Source organism: Pelodiscus sinensis, chromosome 24 (genome assembly GCF_049634645.1).
Source record: "Pelodiscus sinensis isolate JC-2024 chromosome 24, ASM4963464v1, whole genome shotgun sequence".
In the NCBI taxonomy this organism is placed as follows: Eukaryota; Metazoa; Chordata; order Testudines; family Trionychidae; genus Pelodiscus; species Pelodiscus sinensis.
In genome coordinates, this window is record NC_134734.1 from 24,089,466 (window position 1) to 24,112,523 (window position 23,058).

Genomic DNA, 23,058 nt, shown 5'->3' on the forward strand with positions numbered 1-23,058 from the left:
GGGTTACTTGCTGGTTGCCTGAAAGAAACTGTGGGCTGTTTGTGTGTGTGCTGTGGCCGGCAGCTGGAAGTTTCTTAAGGAGGATGTGAAATCTAGAACCCTCTTTTTAGTGGTCAAGCCTTAGCCAGGAAGAGAAGGCTTTGTAAAGCTTGTTAATAAGCAACCAGGGACAGATAACATGCAGTTTTTTTGAGGGAGTTTAGAGGGGGAGTTGGACATTCTATGAAACTTTAAACTAAACAAAAACACAAATAATGTGGCGGGAAAGATAGAGGAAGATAGAGTTTCTTAAGCAATTTTCTTCTCCTTTAAAAAACCTAAGGCTCTAGGATTCAAGCACACAACCAGAAGCTTACCACAATCCATGTGACTGGATTGCGATCAGTGAAAAAAGAACACCCCACTTAGACAAGTGCCTTTTCCTGCAAAGATTTACACAGATTTTCTCTTTAAATGGCTAAAATAGGAAATATAATGAGGAAGACAACACCGGGCAGGTGGACTGTATAATACCACGAGCCCTCTAAGTGGGTTAATTCTTCCAAAATTGCAATTTGAGAATTGCGTACTACTGCCTGAACTACAGGGATGAATTTAATCCAGTCCGTTTCATAAACAGGAGAGGAAGTAAAACCACAAGACTGATATTCTGATGCAGCAGAGTTTTTAATGTGCATGAAGTTTGCAATACACAATTATAGAAAGTGATAATACAAAGCAGGAAGAATGGATCCCCAGTGTTGTAATACGGGCTGCGAACCATCACCCCCTTCCATCAGATGCACTGGATATAAGAAGTTCTTTTTCCTTTTTTGGAGCTGCAAGGTTGGACAACACATCACATATGCAACTGATGGCTTTCTTATGACCCCTGTTCTCTTCCCATTGCAGGATTCGTACAAACACAGTGAGTGTAATTCAGAGGGAGTCCAAATGAGCATAAGAGAAGAAGCATGTGGCTGGGAAAGCATTGGCAGAAAGAGTTCCTAGCAAGACATTAGAAATGGGTCCATGAGAGAAAGGGGCTGGGCAGATACAGCTCACATGCAGAGAAGCTGGAGCCAGGCCAGCACGGTCCTTCTAAAATCGATATCGGAATCTATTGGTTGCTGTTCATTTCCTGGTCTTTCCTTTGGCCAAAGAGATTCCTGCCGTGTCTAACATGGTGAGCCGCATGCACTCAGGTACCTATGACAAGATACCCCACTGCCGTAACCTCCCCCATAACCATAACGACCTCCATAACCACAGAGTCCCCCATAACCACCTGATCCTCCCAAGCCAAGCAATCCCCCGTAACCAGCTCCAGAGCCGAACAGTCCTCCAGCTCCAAACGAGCCCCCGTAGCCGGATCCCACCACAGGGGCTCCCACAGCTCCCACTTCACTGTGCTGAGGGAAGGTGCTCATAATGGGTCCTGGGATGGTCACAGCAACCGGCGAGGGCATGATCAGCACGTGGGAGTCAGGGCACTGCCTCACGCATGGCTCGTTGAAGGTGCCGGAAACTGGTCTGGGTCGGGCCACCCCGCATTCTGAATAGCAAGACATCTTTGTGTGATGGAGGGAAACCTGAAACACACAACAGAGATGGAAAAAAGAGAAGCTGTTAGTGGAAGGGTGGTCTCCTAGCTCGGTTCCTATTGTAGTAGGCTGTGCATGAGACCTGAGCGAAAGTGGAGGAGTGGATTTAACCCCCTTTCTTCTTCTTTCTCTGCCTCTTCTCCCCTTCGAAACCTTCTCAATGATTTTGCCTAAAATCAGCGTTTTGGAAGCTGTGTACCTATGTAACTGATGAAAATCAAGGGCTACTGTGTCCATTTTAGACCTTTCTCAGATTACCCTGGCTACCTGTGATAAGTATCACAGGGACGCAATGCCATATTCACTCTGAAATGGACATGGACCTTCTTGTGCCATATCTCAGAGGAGAAAGAGATGGAGTCAAATTGGACTTACCGAAATCACCGAGGAGATGAAGTCCAGAGAAGCGTTTGGAAGAGTTCTGAGCCACGAGCCCTTTTATACAGTTTCTAGGACTGCCGAGAAGCTTGATGATGCACTTTTTTATGCAAAGTCCCAAATTAATTATCAAAGAAAGTGGATTGCCTTGGTAAATTCTGCTTTTGAGGCTGCTGCTTTCCCAGGGTTGGGCATTATGATTGTTCGGGCCAATCCCGTCAACGTGCATGGCCCTCTGCATTCCCTGTGTCTCGGTGGTGGAATGGGAGTGACTGTGGTTCTGATGTAGCTCTGAATCATCTCAACAAACTGTGCTGATTTCAATCAAGGGGGAACCTTATTTTTCTATCATGATATGTTTTAACAAAATGTAGGTTAAGGTCTCTTGTGGCACCTCTTTAATTGGGTCATGACAGAGTCACGGAAAATGGGATATTTTATTGTCATTCAAATGTAATGTTTCATGTGATGTTTAAAGTGAGTTGATTACTCATTTCAAAGGCGTCTAACCCCAGAACAATTTACCACTTTTTAAGACTCTGCCCCTTTGCCTGTATGAAGCACCCATGAGTGTTCTGAGGGCCTTTGAAATCTTCATTTTTAACAAGGCTCTATAATTTCCACCTCTAAGAGCTTCATGTGCCTGTTTAATGGGGTTGAGAATAAAAAACACGAGGCAAAAGTCACATGGGTGTGAGATGCAGAAACAGAAACACAACCTCATATTTCTGACTTGTCCTTCTTCTCCAAAGGGACTACAACCAATCCTATGTCCATCATTTCTATATGTGTGGTAGTGATAAAAACCAGAGCATATCACCCAAGCATCAAAAACTTGTTTTAGAGCATGTCACCATTGTGATGAAATCACCCACTGCTCTCCGTGTGCAACTTTTTCTCTCCCTGGAAACACGTCTCTCTGGCAGGTTATGGTGACCCAATAGTACAGAATTATTTCCGATTTGTCAAATGCGGCACGGAGCAGGTCAGGTCTCTAGCCCAGACATCTTTACATATGAGGATAATCAATATCCTAAGCAGGAGTGGGTTGAGGTGGGCTGCGGCAACTGGCGCCCCAAGCGGAACGCGCGACTTACGCCCCCATCTTCAGGGCTGTCAAAGGACTGACATCATCATCGGGCATCCTGGATGCTCTGCTGAAGGCGGCACCCTAGGTGACGGCCGAGTCCATCTATAGTCATGGACCGCCCCTGGTCCTAAGGAATGCCAGGCATAGACACTTCCAGTTTGTTCATGTGCGGTGCAGGAATTACACCCCCCACATTAGCAGCGAGGAGTCCTGTGGCACCTTATAGAGTAACCGAAGTGTTGGAGCATATGCTTTCGTGGGCAAAGACCCACTTCGTCAGATTATGCATCTGACGAAGTGGGTCTTTGCCCACGAAAGCATATGCTCCAACACTTCGGTTACTCTATAAGGTGCCACAGGACTCCTCGCCACTTTTGCAGATTCAGACTAACACGGTTACCCCTCTGATACTTGACCCCCTACATTGACTTCGAATGGGAAAATCTTTCATGTAATTTAAATCTGCTCAAATGGAAATAGCCATGAATTAGCCAATACGTGCAGAGAAAGGGAGTGAAATCAGACTACAGATCTACTAATTGTTGATCTTGCTTCACACTTTCATAAGACAATGTTTCACCCAACACTTCCCCAAAACTCATCCAACCAAAATAAGAAAAGGCCAGAATGAGTCTCTCTAAGAGATGTTCTCAAGGGACGGACGTATTTAAAAGTGGCGAAGGGTAAGTGTCCAGTGGGGGTCAAGAGATCCAGGTTATTAGCAGCCATGAGTAGTCTCAATTCTTACTATTTGTTTTCATTCGCCAGCCACTCCCTGTTTGACCTTCACCTTAATGTGCCTCTGTTGACCACTGTGGAAAACTGGTGTAATTGTAAATTTCATGGTGATTGTCTAAGGCATCCTCAGATCTAAGCATTTGAAGCACTTCACAACCACTCATTACGATTCATATGGGCAAAGACTTCTATTATTATAGAAATAATAATGTTTATTGGGACTACGAGTTGTGATGACAAACATTAGATTCACTTTAAAAATGTATGTCAAGAGTTTAGGGGCAAGGATGGAAGATAAGAGATAGGTAAGAAGAGAAGGGAACAATCAAACAAATGAAAAAGTCCCACTCAATCCCATAATGTCATGGTGCACAGCTAATTAGTGACAAGTTTTCAAAGTGCTTATATACAAACGTTAGAAATCTAAGTAATAAGATGGAAGAACTAGAGTACCTCCTATTGATTGGGAATATTCCTATAAGAGACATCCCAGAAACTTGGTGCAAAGAGGATAACGAATGGGACAGAGTCATACCAGAGCACAAAGTGCATCATGGGAAGACTGTAACAAGTCCAGCTGGTGGGGCAGTGGCAGTAGATGAACGTACTTTATGGGGGAAAAGTCAACAAGCTTCCTGTACAGGCAAGTCATACCTCGCTAACCTATGGGTATTTTTTGAGATGGTCACCAAGCATAGGGAAAAGGAGTATCCAATGGATATAATGTATTTTGATTTCTAGAAAGCCTTTGACAAGGTACCTCACCAAGGGTTCTGAAGCAAAGGAAGCTGTCATAGGATGAGAGGGAAGGTCCTCTTGTGGATTGAGAATTGGTTAAAAGATAAGACACAAAGGTGAGATATAAGTGGTCAATTTTCAGAATGGAGAGAAGTAACTAGTGATGTTCCTCAGAGGTCTGTACTAGAACTAATCCTGTTCAACACGTTCAGTGTTCACGATAAACAGTATAATACTAAGCTGCTCAAACAAAAAAAAAGGACTATGTAGCACTTTAAAGTCTAACAAGATGGTTTATTAGTTGATGAGGTTTCGTGGGCCAGACCCACTTCCTCAGATCAAAATACTGGAAGAAAATTGGCATGACCATATATACCAAAGGATACAATAAAAAAAAAAACCAGCTTCAAAAAGATCTCTCAAAATTAGATGAAAGGGCAACAAAATGAAAGACACATATTTATGCTCATAAATGCAAAATTATGCATATTGGAAAACAAAATCCGTACAGTACATATTAAATTATGGGTTTAATCTCTCAAGAGTGAGATCTTGGACTCATTGTGGACAGTTCTTTGAAAACATCCACACAATGTGCAGCGGCAATCAAAAAATGCGTACAGAATAATTAAGGGCCTCTCTGAATTCGGAAATTATTTTAAAATAACTAAAATTGATTTAGTAACTCCTGAAGGAGACAAAGAATTTAGGTCCTTACAGAAAATACACAAAAGGCAATGGACTTATTTCAAAGGGAATTGGATCTGTCCCACGTCACGTTTGTAAGAATGGAAAAAAACAGGTCTCCACACCCTAGCAAGCTGAGAATAAACTGCCACATGGCCCTGACTTGGACCAAGTTTATGCGAAAGGACCACACTGGATTTCTGCTTACGAGAGCCAACTGTGCTCCTGATGCAACTCTCAATCACCTTGACATTCACGCCCATTGCACCACTGAGACACAGGGAAGGCAGAGTGGAATGTGCATCGATGGGATTGGCCCTAACAATAATAGAGCCCAGCCCTCAGAAAGCAGCAGCCTCAAAAGCAGAATTTACCAGGGCAATCCAGTTTGTTTGATAATTAATTGTGACTTTGTGTAAAAAATGCATCATCAAGCTTCCAGGCAGTCCTAGAAACTGTATAAAAGGGCTCGGGGCTCAGAACTCTGCTAAACGCTTCTCTGGACTTCATCTCCTCGGTGATCTCGGTAAGTCCAATTTGACTCCATCTCTTTCTCCTCCGAGAAATGGCAAGGAGGGTTGATGTCTATTTCTGACTGAATACGGCACTGCCTCGCTGTGATTCTGATCCCAGATGGTGTTGTTCTTCCCTCATTCTCTTGTGCAGTGATTCATTTGCAGGTTGTGGTGGATGGATTATTTGAAGGGAAAGGTGGGGATTTTAGCAGCACTCTATGGAATTGCAAAACATGTTTCCTTTGATCTAAAAGTTGCATTAAAGCATTTAAAACTTAATTTAAAGTTCAGAAAGGCCTTGAACCTGGGAAAATGTTTTCCATATGTAGGTAAGTGACCAATGGCTAGTCTATACACAGCCAATTCAGCACTCTCCTCCTGCATTGTAAAAGAGCTGCTCCCCCTCTCTTTTGGGGATGGGAGAATTTTTAAGCTGCCAGGTGGTGGGAACCAGTGACCAGTTTCTATGTTCTCCTGAGCAGAAACAGCCATGGAGGATGTTTCCCCTCAGATGGTGTATTTTTCGTTCGCTCCATTGAAGATAAATGGAGAACAATATACCCCAGTTCAGGATCATTTCTGTGGGGGAAGAAAAAGATTCCGTTCACGTATTTGCTTTTCCAAATCTTGGGAGTCACCAAGATCCACACTATGGAGCCAGACACACCTGGGTTACGCAGTGAGGTTGACTCTTCTAAGGAAAGGAAAGGATTAACAAGCAGGGTAATTTAAGAAAGGTCTTGGACACAACTGTCCATGATTTCCATCAGTTACATAGGTACACAGCTTCCAAAATGCTGATTTTAGGCAAAATCATTGAGAATGTTTCAAATGGGCCTTTTGGGGGCAGGTTTGGTGTGAGGGGAGACGAGGCAGAGAAAGAAGAAATAGGAACAAATATGAACAAGGGGGTTAAATCCACTCCTCTTTCTTTCAGGCCCCATGTACAGTCAAATACAATAGGAACCGAGCTAGGAGACCTCCCTTCCAGTAACAGCTTCTCTTTGTTCTATCCCTGTTGTGTTTCAGGTTTCCCTCCATCACACAAAGATGTCTTGCTATTCAGAATGCGGGGTGGCCCGACCCAGCCCAGTTTCCGGCACCTTCAACGAGCCGTGCGTGAGGCAGTGCCCTGACTCCCACGTGCTGATCATGCCCTCGCCGATTGCTGTGACCATCCCAGGGCCCATTATGAGCACCTTCCCTCAGCACAGCGAAGTGGGAGCTGTCGGAGCCCCCCTGGTGGGATCCGGCTACGGGGGCTCATTTGGAGCTGGAGGACTGTTTGGCTCTGGAGCTGGTTACGGGGGATTGTCTGGCTTGGGAGGATCAGGTGGTTACGGGGGACTCTGTGGTTATGGAGGTCGTTATGGTTACGGGGGAGGTTACGGCAGTGGGGTATCTTGTCATAGGTACCTGAGTGCATGCGGCTCACCATGTTAGACACGGCAGGAATCTCTGTGGCCAAAGGAAAGACCAGGAAATGAATAGCAACTGATAGATTCCGATATCGATTTCAGAAGGGCCGTGGTGGCCTGGCTCCAGCTGAGCTCCACACGAGCTGTATCTGCCCAGCCCCTTTCTCTCATGGACCCCTTGCTAATGTCTTGCTAGGAACTCTTTCTGCCAATGCTTTCCCAGCCACATGCTTCTTCTCTTTTGCTCATTTGGACTCCCTCTGAATTACACTCACTGTGTTTGTTCGAATCCCACAGTGGGAAGGGAACAGGGGCCTTAAGAAAGGCATCAGCTGCACATTTTATGTGTTGTCCTTGCACCTCCAACAAAGGAAAAAGAACTTCTCACGTCCAGTGCCTCTGATGGAGGGGGCCGATGGTTTGCAGCACATATTGTAACACTGGGAATCTAGTCTTCCTGCTTTATAGTATCGCTTTCTGAAAATGTGTATTGCAAATTTCATTCACATTAAAAACTTTGCTGCATCAGAATATCCGTCTTGTGGTTTTACTTGTTCTTCCTCCCCTGTTTATGAAACGGACTGGATTACACTCATCCCTGCAGTCTAGGCAGTAGTATGTGTAGCCCCCTTTGTCCTCCCTGGGTTATGCAGGAGCAGGTCACACTCACAGGTTTGCTTGGGCCCCTGATGGTTTTAACATCAAAGGAGTTCCTGAGTACCTTAGTGGTGATATTGTATAGTTGGGGATTCCCTGTCCACCTGTTGCTGCAGCCCCTCGCTCCCTAAGAATATATAATGGCCGTGCCTCCACTGGGCCGGCATTGTACACACTTCATGGTGTGCCTTGGGAGCCTAACGTAGTCTAGCAGTTATCTGGGTCTAACCCCAGGACAAGAATTATAAATGATATCCATCTAACTGATGACATAGAATGAACACAGCTTTACTTAACCTATAGAATCAGGGCTAACAGTGAATAAAATCAATTCACAAAGCACAGAGAAATCGTAAGAACTTCTCCATCTGGCATTTGCACTGCCCCATGTCCCCACCCCTGCTCCGGAGTCGGAGTCCTAGACACATGCTGGCCTGGGAGCTCGCAGGGCTGCAGCTGGAGTGGAGACAGCCTGGGCGGGTCCTCGGTGTTAGTCCAGCTCCCTCTGCCCCAGAGCAGCCCCACAAATGCAGCAGCTCTGGCTCCCTGGGCAGGTCACTGCGGCTCTCACCAGACCCACAGTCAGTTTGTCTTTTGGGCTCCGTCCCAGGCAGCACTTTCCCAAACAGCCCAGTTACTCACAGTCGCCTCCTGTGCCCTTCCCAGCCACGGGCCCGGCCAGAGTCTCTCCCCTCCAGGGACAATCCACAGCCCCAAAGCAGCCTCCTAGATCCAAGCCCCGGCAGTAACAGTGACAGGCAACACAGCAGCTTCAGGCCTGGAAAAGGCTCCACACCAGCAGCCTGGCTCCTTCCTCCAAAATGGATCCTTGCCCAACACTCTGTCTGGGTAGCAGGGAAGAGACACCTTTTCCCCTTTTTTCCTCAAGGGCTCATGGGAGTTGTAGTCTCTAGGGCTAGATTGCCGCACTCAGGACCCTCTCTCCAAAAAACAGTCAGAGAGCCCTTTAGTGAGGGGACTCCATACACAATTCTCAAACTGCAATTTTGGAAGCTATGCCATGACGCGAGAATAAAACCTCTGAGAAGTTTCCTTCCATTATACAGGCCACCTGCCCGGGTGCTGTATTCCTCCCTGTATTGCCTGTGTTAGCAAAGAGCCTTTTCCTGCAAAGATTTACACAGATTTTCACTTTCAACGGCTAAGTGGGTTCTTTTTTCATTGCTAGAAAACCAAGCCCATGGCTGTATCTCCACAGCAGCATTATTTGGGTTTTAGTTTAGTTTAAAAGTTTCATGGCATGTCAAGTGTGCTAGCCTCTTCCAAGTCCCCCTCTAAACTCCCTCACAGAACTCCCTGGTAGCTGCCCCTGGTTGCAAAGCTCCCTGGCAGCTTATCTGCAGGCTTTATAAAGCCCTGGCCTTCCTGAAAGCCCCGCCTCTGGCTAAGGCCTGACCAATCAACAGAGGGTTCTTGATTTCAAATCCTCTTTAAGAAGCTCTTAGCTTCCAACTGCCAACCACTGCTTCCAGGGGCAGCCCGTAGACCTCGGCAAACTCAACAGTTGTTTAGGGCGCCGCAGCCCCGGGCGCCCCGTGATTATGTCGCAGCCATTGTCGGCTGTGCAGGCAGGGGCGCAGATCGTGCCTTCCGCATAGGGCGCCAGCTGCCGCAGCCTGCCTTAGGCCGCTCCTGACTGCTTCAAAGAAACAGCTCAGCACATGAATCTCCAAACAAACAAACTAACAAACACAAGCTCAGCACACGGATTCTTTCAGGCAACCAGCAAGTAACCCCCCCACACAAACACACACACTTCAGACAGCCACTTACCCCAAGGGTCCAATAATCCTTTCTCCTTCAGCTGGACAACTCCCTCACAAGACCACCTGTTAGCTGCCCCTGTTCGCAAAGCTCTGTATCTGTCTCTCTACTTATTTTAGCTCTCGTCTATACCAGGGAGTTCTTTCAAAATAGGAAAGGTTCCAAGGGAAGCAAGACTAAGAGGAAAAAAATTGAAGAGAGTTGGCAGTTTTTCAAAGGGACAAAAGGAAACTTAGAAAAGGCAAGATTTAATGACTTCTTTATTTCAAAATAATTTGCTAGTGGAGACATGCCCTTAATGATTCCTAACATTCTATTTGCTTTTTTTTTTTACTGCCACTGTACATTGTGTGGATGTTTTCAGGGAACTATCCACAAGATCTCACTTTTCAGTGGTTATAGCTAAGGGCATGTCTACACTACAAAGTTAATTTGAACTAACAGCCGTTAGTTCGAATTAACTTTCATAGCGTCTATACATGCAAACCGCTAGTTGGAACTTAATTGGAACTAGCGGAGCGCTTAATTCGAACTAGGTAAACCTCATTCTACGAGGACTAAGCCTAGTTCAAATTAAGTAGTTCGAATTAAGAGCTGTGTAGCCACTTAGTTCGAACTAGTGGGAGGCTAGCCCTCCCCAGCTTGCCCTGGTGGCCACTCTGGGCCAAACCAGAGAAATTTTTCTGCCCCCCTCTCGGCCCCGGATCCCTTAAAGGGGCATGGTCTGGCTACAGTGCTTGTGCCAGTTTCAAGCCTGCCAGCACCCAGCCAGCAGACCCTGCACCTGGCACAGCATGAGCCAGCCACCCGCTGCCACCCAGCCCTCCGCCTCTTCCCGGGACCAGGCTGGCAGCTCCCAGGAGCCTGTCCGGGGCCGCAAGAGGCGGGCGCCCGCCTGATCTAGTGCGGAGATCATGGACCTCATTGAGGTTTGGGGGGAGGCCTCCAACATTCACGATCTCCGCACTAGGCACAGGAATGCGGCCGTCTAGGGCAGGATAGCTGCCAGCCTGGCCACCAAAGTCCACATCCGAACCCAGGAGCAGGTTTGCATGAAAATCAAGTTGGTCCAGTGAGACCCCTGAATCTGAGCCCTGAGCTTAGAACATAAGAACATAAGAACGGCCGTACTGGGTCAGACCAAAGGTCCATCTAGCCCAGTAGCCTGTCTGCCGACAGCAGCCAACACCAGGTACCTGGAGGGGATGGACCGAAGACAATGATCAAGCGATTTGTCTCAGGCCATCCATCTCCAGCCTTCCACAAACAGAGGCCAGGGACACCACTCCTACCCCCTGGCTAATACCGCTCCATGGACCCAACCTCCATGAATTTATCTAACTTCTCTTTAAACTCTGTTATAGTTCTAGCTTTCACAGCCTCCTGTGGCAAGGAGTTCCACAGGTTGACTATGTGCTGTGTGAAGAAGAACTTTCGCTTATTAGTTTTAAACCTGCTGTCCATTCATTTCATTTGGTGTCCTCTAGTCCTTCTATTATGGGAACTAATGAAGAACTTTTCTTTATTCACCCTCTCCACACCACTCATGCTTTTATAGACCTCTATCATATTCCCCCTCAGTCTCCTCTTTTCTAAGCTGAAAAGTCCCAGTCTCTTTAGCCTCTCTTCACATGGGACCTGTTCCAAACCCCTAATCATTGTAGTTGCCTTTTTCTGAACCCTTTCCAAGGCCAAAATATCTTTTTTTGAGGTGAGGAGATCACATCTGTACACAGTACTGAAGATATGGCGTGCCATAGCTTTATACTTCCCCTCCTCCTTCTTCCTCTGGCTTCCCCCTTCCAGCTCCCTCCTCCCAGGTTTCCCCCTCCCCTCTCCCACCCTCTCTCTTCCCCTCTCCCACCTCCTTTTCCCAGTCTCCCCAGAGGTTAATTCCCCCCCCCCCCCGTTTTGTTAAATAAAGAGAGTTTCTATTTTTGAACACACGTGTCCTTTATTTTTTACATCAGGAAGGGGGGCTAGGGAGGGGTAAGTGGAAGGAGGTGAGGGAGGAATGGGGTACGAGCCCCCGATGCGGAGGACTGGGGTGGCTCTGCGGGCTCCTTGGGGTGGAAGCTCTCTTGCAGGGGCTCCTGGATCCTGACAGTCACCCGATTGACCGCCCCCGGATGGCAGCCTGCGGCAAGTGCAGCCGGGCTGATGGCCGAGTGCTGTGATGTGCCGAGTGTGGGCACTCAGGGCACTCCAAGACAGGACTGCTTTGCTGTCTCTCATCGAGGTAGACAAGCAAGCGGGGAACCCTGAGAACGGTCTGTCCGAGGTGGGGGTCGGGTCCCTTTAAGCACAGCCCTCGGCTAGCCTGAGGCATCAGCCCCACACTCTAAGTCCTAAGCTGATGCCCTGCTGGTACTGGTTCCGGCCAGCCTTAACTTTGGTTCAGGGTCCACTCAATGTGGACATGCTAGTTCGAATTAGCAAAACGCTAATTCGAATTAGTTTTTAGGTCTAGATGCACTAATTCAAATTAGCTTAGTTCGAATTAACTAATTAGAACTAAATTAGTGCTGTAGTGTACACATACCCTAAGTTAGTCCCCATCATTTCATATGTACAGTTGGGATTTTGTTTGCCAATGTGCAATACTTTGCCTTTATTAACATTAAAATGCATCTGCCATTTTGTTGCCCAGTCACCTAGTTCTGAAAGATCCTTTTGAAGCTCTTCATAATCCGCTTTGGTCTTCAGTATCATGAGCAGTTAAGTATCATTTGCAAATTTTGCAACTTCCCTGTTTACCCCTTTCTCTAGATCCTTTGTGAATGTGTTGAATTGGATTGATCCCAGGACAGACCTCTGTAGGGCACCAATAGTTACCTCTCTCCATTCTGAAAAACGACCATTTATTCATACCCTTTGTTTCTTATCTTTTAACCGTTTCAGAATAAATGGGAGGACATTCCCTCTTATCCCATGACAGCTAAATTTTCTCCAGCAAAGTATGTTCATCTATGTGTTTGATAAATCTGTACTATAGTTTCAACCAATTTATCTGGTACTGACTTTAGAGCTACTAACACATAATTGCCAGGGTTACTACTAGAGCCCTTTTTGAAAATTAGGTCACATTAGCTATCTTCCAGTCATTTGGGACAGAAGAAGATTTAAAGGATCGGTTACAAACCACATTTAGTAGTTCTGTAATTTCACATTTAAGTTCTTTCAGAACTTTGGGTGAATGCCATCTGGTCAAGGTGACTTGTTTCTATTTAGTTTATCAGTTTGTTCCAGAACCTTCTCTAACGACACCTCAGTCCGAGACAAATCCTCAGATTTGTCACCTACAAAGAATGGCTCAGGTTTAGGAATCTCCTAAATATCCCCAGCGGTGAAAACCAATGGAAAGGATTAATATAGAATCCATAGTGACCATATTGTCCTTCAGTGCTCCTTAAGCATCCTGATAGTCTAGTGGCTGCACTGGTTGTTTAGCAAGCTTCCTGCTCCTGATGTACTTAAAATATGCACTCTTACTTTTTGGGTTGTTCCCTCACTGTTCTTCACATTTCTTTTCCGTTCATAAAAGTATTTTTATTCATTAGTTGACATATGTTTTGCTGCTTTCTGTTTTCCTTACTAAAATTTAAATTCCACTTTTTAAATTATGCCTTGTTATCACTCACTGATTCTTTTACTGAGTTGTTAACCCACAGAGGCACTTTTTTGGATCTTTTTCTGTGTTTTTTAGTTTAGGGTATACATTTAAGTTGAATCTTTCAGATGGTGTCTTTGTAAAGTTTCCATGCAGCCTGGGGGGGGGGGGGGGGGGGATTTTAGGTGTGCACTGTACCTTTTAATTTGTGTTTAACTAACCTCCTCAGTTTTGTGTCATTCACCTTTCTGAAATTAAATGCCACTGTGTTGGGATTCTGTGATATTTTGCCCAATGAGAGATATTAAATTTAATTATTTTATCGTTGCTATTTCCATGTGCTGCTCTCCATTTAGTTGTGTGTCAATCAAGAATCACCTCTCCTCTTGTGGGTTCTACATTAGCAATGACCACTTAAGAGAGCTATCCTGGTGTCATTGTGGATAGTTCTCTGAAAACATCCACACAAGGTGCAGCGGGAATAATAAAACAAACAAACAGAGAGTTAGGGATCATTAAGGGTTTGAGCCCCAGGAAACACTGGGGAGTAATTACTTCAAATTACTTAGTTATTTCAAAAGATTTATAGCTCCACTGTAGCTATTTTTTCATAAGCGTTATTCCCCCAAGGGAAGCAGGAGTAGAGATTTCAAAATAAGCAGTCCATTATTTTGAAATAATGGGCTTGGACACTCTTCTTATTATTTCAAAATAAGGAAGGTGAGGATCATAGAATCGCAGCGCACTAGAACTGGAAGGGACCTCGAGACGTCATTGAGTCCAGAGCCCTGTACTGTCTAGACCACGGCTATTCAACATGCCGCCTGTGGCTTGTTTGTTTGTGGCCCACAGCGCAGTTTGCGTTTTCGGGGGGCTCAACACGCGGCCCGTGGGTGGGATCCTTTGAGCGTGGCCTCCACCGGGAACATGCTCCACAACAGCGAGGTGTCTCCCATGTGGGGTGAGCACTGAAACACCCAAACGGATGGACTGCCTGGAAGAGACAGGTGCAGGGTGTCGGCATTTCTGCCCCCAGGGAGGAGGAGCCGGGAGTGCCGGGGCATTGTGGAAAGTGCTGGCTGCTTAGCATGGTGGGCAGAGTCTGAGAGGTTCTGACTGGCTCAAACTGGCCACGTTTCGGTCCGGCACTGTGGCTTCAGGCTTAATCTTTGTTTTCATGCCCATCAGTGTGAAAGAAGCTATTTGCAAATGTATTTGCATGAATATGCAACCACACTAAAGGTGTGGCCCTCGGCATGTGCTGTGAGTATCATTGTGGCCCCCGGGGCTTCCAAAATGGATTAGCTCTGGTCTATACCATCCCTGATAGATGTCTAGCTAACCTGCTCTGAAATATCTCCAGGGATGGAGATTCCACAACCTCTCTAGGGAACTTATTCCAGTGTTTGACCACCCTGACAGGCAGGAACTTTTTCCTCATATCCAACCCAAACCTCCCTTGCCGTAGTTTAAGCCCATTCCTTCTTGTCCTATCATCAGAGGCCAAGAAGAACAAGGAGTACAGGATCTCCCGAAAAAGGACTGAGGCAGATCCGCACAGTGTCGGAACATGAGTATGCAAATGAAGCCCAGGATATTTAAATCCAAAGCCCATTTGCACTTCCGAAGTGCTTGATTTGCATCCCTCTGTCGGCAGAGGGATGCAGTCTAGACATAGCCATATTTAGCTTGTGGTCCACTATGACCCGAAAATCTCTTTCTCCTTCGTAGACAGTTGCTTCCCATTCTGTATGTGTGAAATGGATTGTTCCTTCATAAGCATTTGTCCTTATTAAACTTCATCCTATTTATCTCAGATCATTTCTCCAGTTTGTCCAGATCAGTTTGAATTTTGACCCTATCCTCCAAAGCACTTGCAACCCCCCCCCCCAGCTTGTTATCATCTGCACACTTAATAAGTATAATCTCTATGCTAATACCTAAATCGTTGATGAAAACATGGAAAACAACCGGTCCCAAAACAGAACCCTGCGGAACCCCACTTATTTCCTTCTAGCAGGATTGTGAATCATTAATAACAACTCTCTGAGAATTGTTTTTCATCCAGTTATGTACCCACTGATGAGAATGTCATGAGAGACCATGTCAAATGCCTTAGTACAGTCTAGGTATGCCACTTCTACTGTCTCCATTATCCACAAAGCTTGCTATGCCATCAAAGAAAGCTTTCAGATTGGTTTGACATGCTTTGACATGTTTTGTTCTTTACAAATCCATCCTGCCTGTTAGCTATCACCTTATTATCATGCAGATGTTTGCAGATTAATTCCTTAATGACTTGCTCCATTATCTTTCCTGGCACAGACGCTATAACTGACTGGTCCGTAGTTTCCTGGGTTGTTCTTATTTCCATTTTTAGAGATGGGCACTGTGTTTGCCTTTTTCCAGTCTTCTGGAATCTCTCCTGTCTTTCATGATTTTTCAAAGATTATAGCTAAAGTCTCTGATACCTCCTGATGATAGTTATCAGCTCCTGCAGTATTGTAGGATGCACTTTATCAGGTCCTGCAGGCTTGAAGATATCTCACATCTTTAAGTATTTTTTAACTTGTTCTTTCTATTTTATCTTCTTAACCTACCCCATTTCCACTAGCATTCACTATGTTAGGCATTTCGTCATCATGAGACTTCTTGGGGAAGACCAAAACAAAGAAGTCATTAAGCACCGCTCCCATTTCCAAGTTTCCATTTGCCATACTTTCTATCTTTCCTACGCAACAGAATAGTTCGCTTTTGGGCCTGTAATAATGTGCCTTTGAAAAACTGCCAACTCTCTTGAATTGTTTTTCCTCTTAGTCTTGCTTCCCATGGGACCTTACCTATTTTGAAATAACTCCGTGGTGTAGACGAGAGCTAAAAAAGATAGAGAGAAAGATGTAGAGCTTTGTGACTAGGGACAGCTAACAGATGGTTTCATGAGGGAATTGTCCATGTGAAGAAGGAATGATGATAGGACCCTTGGAGTAAGTGGCTATCTGTAGTGTGTGAGTGGCAGATAATCTCTTATCACAAACAAACTGCTGAGCTTGTGTGCATGTCTGTGTGTTAATTTTTTGTTTCTTTGAAGATTCATGTGCTGAGCTGTTTCTTTGAAGGACCATGTGCTGTGGTTGGCAGTTGGAAGCTGTGAACTTCCTAATGAGGATTTAAAATCTAGAACCCGCTGTTCATTGGTCAAGACATAGCCAGAGGTGGGGGTTTCAGGAAAGGCAGGGCTTTGTAAGGAAGCAACCAGGGAACCTTGCAAACAGAGGGGGCTAACAGGGAGTTTCGTGAGGGCGTTTAGAGGGGGAGTTGGAAGGGGGCTAGGTATGCTTTTAAACTAAACTAAAACCCCCAAAATGCTGCTGTGTGAATATAGTCATGTGATTCATTTTCTTGCAATAAAAAAAGAACCCACTTAGCAAAGATCCTTTTTCTGCAAAGAATTACACAGATTTTCACTGTAGATGGCTAACACAGGCAATACAAGGAGCAATACAACACCTGTGCAGTGGCCTGTATAATGCCAGAGGCTTTATTCTCCCATCAAGGCATAGCTTCCAAAACTGCAATTTGAGAATTTCCTACAGCTGCCTGAACTGCAGGCATGTATTTAACCCAGTCCATTTCATAAAAAGCGAAGGAGGGACAAGTAAATTCACAAGACGGATATTCTGATGCAGCAGAGTTTTTAATGTGATTGAAATTTCCAATACACATTTACAGAAAGCGATAATAGAACACAGGAAGAATGGATTTGCAGGGTTTTAATACGGGCTGTGAACCATCATCTCCTTCCCTCACACACATTGGATGTGGGAAGATCTTTTTCCTTTGTTGGAGGTGCAAGGTTGGACAACACAAAATATAGGCAACTGATGCCTTTCTTAAGACCCCTGTTCCCATCACACTGCGGGGTTCATACAAACATGGTGAGTGTAATTCAGAGTGAGTCCAAATGTGCACAAAAGAAGAATCATGTGGTTGGGAAAGCGTTGGCAGAAAGAGTTCCTAGCAAGACATTGGAATTGGGTCCATGAGAGAACAGGACTGGGCAGATACAGCTCGCATGCAGATCATCTGGAGCCAGACCGGCACGGTACTTCTGAAATGGGAATCGTAATCTATCGTTTGTTGTTCATTTCCTGGTCTTTCCTTTGGCCATAGAGATTCCTGCCATGTTTAACATGGTGAGCAGCTTCCACTCAGGTACCTATGACAAGATAACCCACTGCCATAACCTCCCCCGTAACCATAACGACCTCCATAACCACAGAGTCCCCCGTAACCACCTGATGCTCCCAAGCCAGACAATCCCCCGTAACCAGCTCCAGAGCCGAACAGTCCTCCAGCTCCAAATGAGCCCCCGTAGCCGGATCCCACCAGGGGGGCTCCCACAGCTCCCACTTCGCTGTGCTGAGGGAAGGTGCTCATAATGGGCCCTGGGATGGTCATGGCAACCGGCGAGGGCATGATCAGCACTTGGGAGTCAGGGCACTGCCTCACGCACGGCTCGTTGAAGGTGCCGGAAACTGGGCTGGGTCGGGCCACCCCGCATTCTGAATAGCAAGACATCTTTGTGTGATGGAGGGAAACCTGAAACACAACAGGGGATGGAACAAAGAGAAGCTGTTACTGGAAGGGTGGTGTCCTAGCTGGGTTCCTATTGCAGTGGGCTCTACATGGGGCCTGAGAGAAAGAGGAGAAGCGGATTTACTCCCCTCGGTCATGGGTATGTATGTGTTCCTATTTCTTCTTTCTGTGCCTCTTCTCCCTTGATACCAAACCTGCTCCTAAAGGGCCCCTTTGAAACTTAATCAATGATTTTGCCTAAACTCAGGCTTTTGGAAGCTGTGTACCTATGTAACTGATGGAAATCGAAGACTACTGTGTCCATTTGAGAACTTTCTCAACAACCCTGGCTGGGATAATGCGAATCCTTTCCTTGCCTTAGAGCAGTCGATCTCTGCATGTAAACCAGATGTGCCTGGCTTCATAATGTGGATCTTTGCTTTTCCAAATAGTGGGAGTCACCAACAACTGAACAGAATCTTTTTCCTTCCCCTTAGAAAGAACCCTCAACTGGGGTACAATGAGCACAGGCTCAGTGACTTCAATGGAGTAAAGAAAAACTACCCCAGCTGAGGAGAAACCATCTTCAGTGGGTGTTTCTGCTCATGTGAACATAGACACTGGTCACTAGTTCCCACCACCTGGCAGCTTACGAATTCTCCCATCCCCAAAAGAGAGGGATAGCTGCTCTTTTACAATGTAAGAGCAGAGTGATGAATTGGCCATGTATAGACTAACCTAGGAAAGTTTCTTCCACATCGAGGGAAGTGACCAATGGCTAAAGGATGTCCAGAACGTACTTTAAAGGTTTCAATGCCTTTATTGAAATGCAACACATATTTCCTATTAACTCGAAATAGAACTGAGTGCTCCAAAAATCCCCATCTTTGCCTTCAAATCATACATCCACCACAATCTGCAACTGATTCACTACACAAAGTAATGAGGAAAGAACAACACCATCTGTCCTAAGAATCACAGCGAGGCAATGCCGTATTCAGCCTGAAACGGACATAGACCCTACTGTGCTCTCTCGAAGGAAAAAGAGATGGAGTCAAATTGGACTTACCGAGATCACCGAGGAGATGAAGTCCAGAGAAGTGTTTAGCAGAGTTCTGAGCTGCGAGCCTTTTATACAGTTTCTAGGGCTGCCGAGAAGCTTGATGATGCATTTTTTCACAAAGCCCCAATTAATTATCAAACAAACTTCATTGTGCTTGTAAATTCTGCTTATGAGGCTGCTGCTTTCCCAGGGCTGGGCATTATGAGTGTTAGGTCCAATCCCATCAATGCGCATTGCTCTCTGGTGTCTCGGTGCAATGGGAGTGACTGTGGTCCTGATGCAGCTCTGAATCACCTGCACAATCGGTTCTCATAAGCAGAAATCCAGTTTGTTCCTTCCACTTCATCTTGATCCAAGGCAAGGACACAGGGCAGTTCAGTCTCAGTTTTCTAGGATGCAGAGAGCTATGTTTTGCATTCTTACAAATGTGAGTGGGATCAGATCCAGTTCCCTTTGAAATCAGTTGGAATAAGTCCATTGCCTTGAGCATGTTTTCATTAAGGACCTCAACTCTCTAATTCCCCTTTTGGCCTGGGGAAAGAACAATGCTGTAGGAATCTATATTCCCACTTGCAACTTCCTTCTCTCTCCTAGCAGAGACTCAAATTCAACACGAGCCTCTTACCTGTCACTCTCCCAAAGTGAACTGAACCCAACAGTGATGAAAGCCTGACCTATGACCGGACCTCCTCTTGTGTCACCAATGCTGCCTCAAAGGGCTGCTTTAAGTTGATTTCCTAATGGGTTGAGGGAAGGATGGAGGCTCAAGAGGAACATTCTCTCTGTGACTCAGCTTGCAAAAAATGAGGTCTTATTGTAAGACACTGCAGCTGACTAACCCTGGAAGAAGCCCAGAGGAGATGGAGATCAGGGGTTCTTGGTGAAGGAAGAGATGACTATGGGACGATAGCACACGAGGTGTCTTCTATATCCAGAGAAGAACTGTGCTGATCTCCATCAATAGAGAACCTTTTTTTCTATGATAATATACTTTAAACACCAAATGAAAAATTGCATTTGAATGAAAATAAGATATCCCATATTTCGTGACTCTCTGTCATGACCCAATGAAAGAGGTGCCGCAAGATACTTCGGCCTCCATCTTTTTAAAACAACTTGATTGCTCATTGCAGAGGCATCTAACCTCAGAATAATTTAACATTTTTAAGACTCTGCCCCTTTGCCTGTATGAAGCACCCATGAGTGTTCTGAGGGCCTCTGAAATCATCATTTTGGAAAAGGCTCGGTAATTTCCAGCATTAACACCATATGCCTGTTTAATAGGGGTTGAGAATAGAAGCACAATGAGGCGAAAGTCACATGAGTATGAGATGCAGAAACAGAAACACAACCTCCTATTTCTGACTTGTCCTTCTTCTCTGAAGCGACTACAATGAATCCTATACACATCATTTCTATATACATGATTTCTATATGTGTGGTAGTGATGTAAAGCAGAGCATATCATCCAAGCGTCAAAAATCTTGCTTAAAAGCATGGCGCTATTGTGTTGAAATTGCCCACTGCTCAGCATGTACAACTTTTTCTCTCCCTGGAAACATGTTTCCCTAAGGCAGGTCATGGTGACCCAATACCGCAGAATTCTTTGAGATTTGTCAAATGCGGTACGGAGCAGGTCAAGTCTCGCACCCAAACTTCTTTACATACGAGGAGAATCACTGTCCTAATGAACGTCAGGCATGGACATTTCCAGTTTCTTCATCTGCGGTGCAGGAATAACACCCCCCACATTGGCTTCAAATGGGAAAATCGTTGATAGCATCGAATTTAAATCTGCTCAAATGCAAATATCCACGAATGAGCCAACACATGCAAATGAAGGGAGTGAAACCGGACTGCAGATGTATTGATTGTTTATCTTGCTTCACACTTACATCAGACAACATTTCACCCAACATTGCCTCAAAGCTCATCCAACCCAAGCAAGAAAAGGCCGGAATAAGCTTCTCTAAGAGGTATTCTCAGGGGAGAGACATGTTTGGAAGTGGGGAAGGGTAACTGTCCAGTGGAGGTCAAGAGATCCAGGGTATTAGCAGCCACGAGTAGTCTCAATTCTTACTATTTGTTTTCATTCACCATCCACTCCCTGTCTGACTTTCACATTAACGCGCTTCTGTTGACCACTGTGGTAAACTGATGTAATTGTAAGTTTCATGGTGGATTGTCTGAGTCTTCCTCAGATATAAGCATTTAAAGCACTTCACAACCACTCATTACAATTCATATGGGCAAAGACTTGTATTATTATAGGAGTAATAATGTTCATTGGGAGTACGGGTTCTGATGACGAACATTAGATTCACTTAAAAAAAGTATGTCAAGAGCTTAGAGGAGAGAATGGAAAATAAGATATAGGTAAGAAATGTTGAGAAACAATCAAATAAATGAAAAAGTCCCACTCAATCCCACCAAGTCATAGCGAACAGCTAAATAGTGACAAGTTTTCCAAGTGCTTATATACAAATGCTAGAAATCTAAGTAAAAAGGTGGGAGAACTAGAGTGCCTCCGATTGAATGGGGATATTCCTATAGCAGATATCCCAGAACTTTGTGGAATGAGGATAATGACCGGGACAGAGTCATACCAGAGCACAAAGTGCATCATGGGAAGGATATAACAAGTCCTGCTGGTGGAGCAGTGGCACTAGATGAACATATTTCACTGGGGGAAAAGTCAACAAGCTATGTGTACAGGAAAGTCATACTTCACAAATCTATGGGTATTTTTTGAGAGGCTCACCAACCATAGGGAAAAGGAATATCCGGTGGATATAATGCATTTTGATTCCTAGAAAGCCTTTGAAAAGGTACCACACCAAGGGTTCTGAAGCAAAGGAAGCTGCCATAGGATAAGAGGGGAGGTCCTCTCATGGACTGAGAATTGGTTAAAAGATAAGAAACAAAGGTGAGGTATAAATGGTCAATTTTCAGAATGGAGAGAAGTAGCTAGTGGGGTCCCATAGAAGTCTGTACTGGATCCAATCGTCTTCAATATGTTCAGAAAGGAGAAAGGAATAAACAGTGAGGTTGCAAAGTTTCAATATAATACCAAGCTGCTCATGATATTGAAGTCCAAAGCAGAGTATGAAGAGCTTCAAAATATCTCTCTAAATTAGATGACAGGGCAATAAAATAAAGGCACATATTTATGTTGATAAATACGAAGTTATGCACACTGGAAAACATAATCCCTACAGTACATATTAAATTATGGAGATTAAGTTAGCTATAACCTCTCAAGAGTGAGATCTTGGACTCATTGTGTATAGTTCTCTGAAAACAGCCCCACAATATGCAGCGGCACTCAAAAAACCGCAAACATACTGTTAGGAATCATTAAATGCATGTCTACACTAGGAAATAATTCTGAAATAATTAGATTTCATTTAGTAACTTCTGAAGGAGATGTAATGACTTAAGGTCCTTACAGAAAACACACTAAAGGCAATGGACTTATTTGAAAGGGAATTGGATCTGACCCATCCAAGCTCTCCGCACCGTAGCAATCTGAGATTGAACTGCCCAGTGTCCCTGACTTGGACCAATATGAAGTGAAGGACTTGAATTCTACTTACAAAAGCCAACCGTGCTCCTGATGCAGCTCTGAATCACCTCGACATTCACTCCCATTGCACCACCGAGAAGCAGTGAATGCAGATTGCAATGCGCATCGATGGGATTGGCCCTAACAATAATAGAGCCCAGCCCTGGGAAAACAGCAGCCTCAAAAGCAGAATTTACGAGTGCAATGCATTTTGTTTGATAATTAATTGGAACTTTGTGTAAAAAATGCATCATCAAGCTTCCAGGCAGTCCTAGAAACTGTATAAAAGGCTCGCGGCTCAGAACTCTTCCAAACGCTTCTCTGGACTTCATCTCCTCGGTGATCTCGGTAAGTCCAGTTTGACTCCATCTCTTTCTCCTCCGAGAGATGGCACAGGAGGGTCGATGTCTATTTCTGACTGAATACGGCATTGCCTCCCTGTCACTCTTATCACAGACGGTGTTGTTATCTTGTGTAGTGATGCAGTTGGAGGTTGGGGTGGATTCATGATTGGAAGGCAAAGGTGGGGATTTTAGCAGCACTCTATGGATTTGCAAAACATAATTCCTATGAACTGGAAACTGAATTAAGGCTTTTAAATCTTTACAGCAAGTTTAGAAAGTCCTTTAGCCATTGGTCACTTACCTAGATACGGA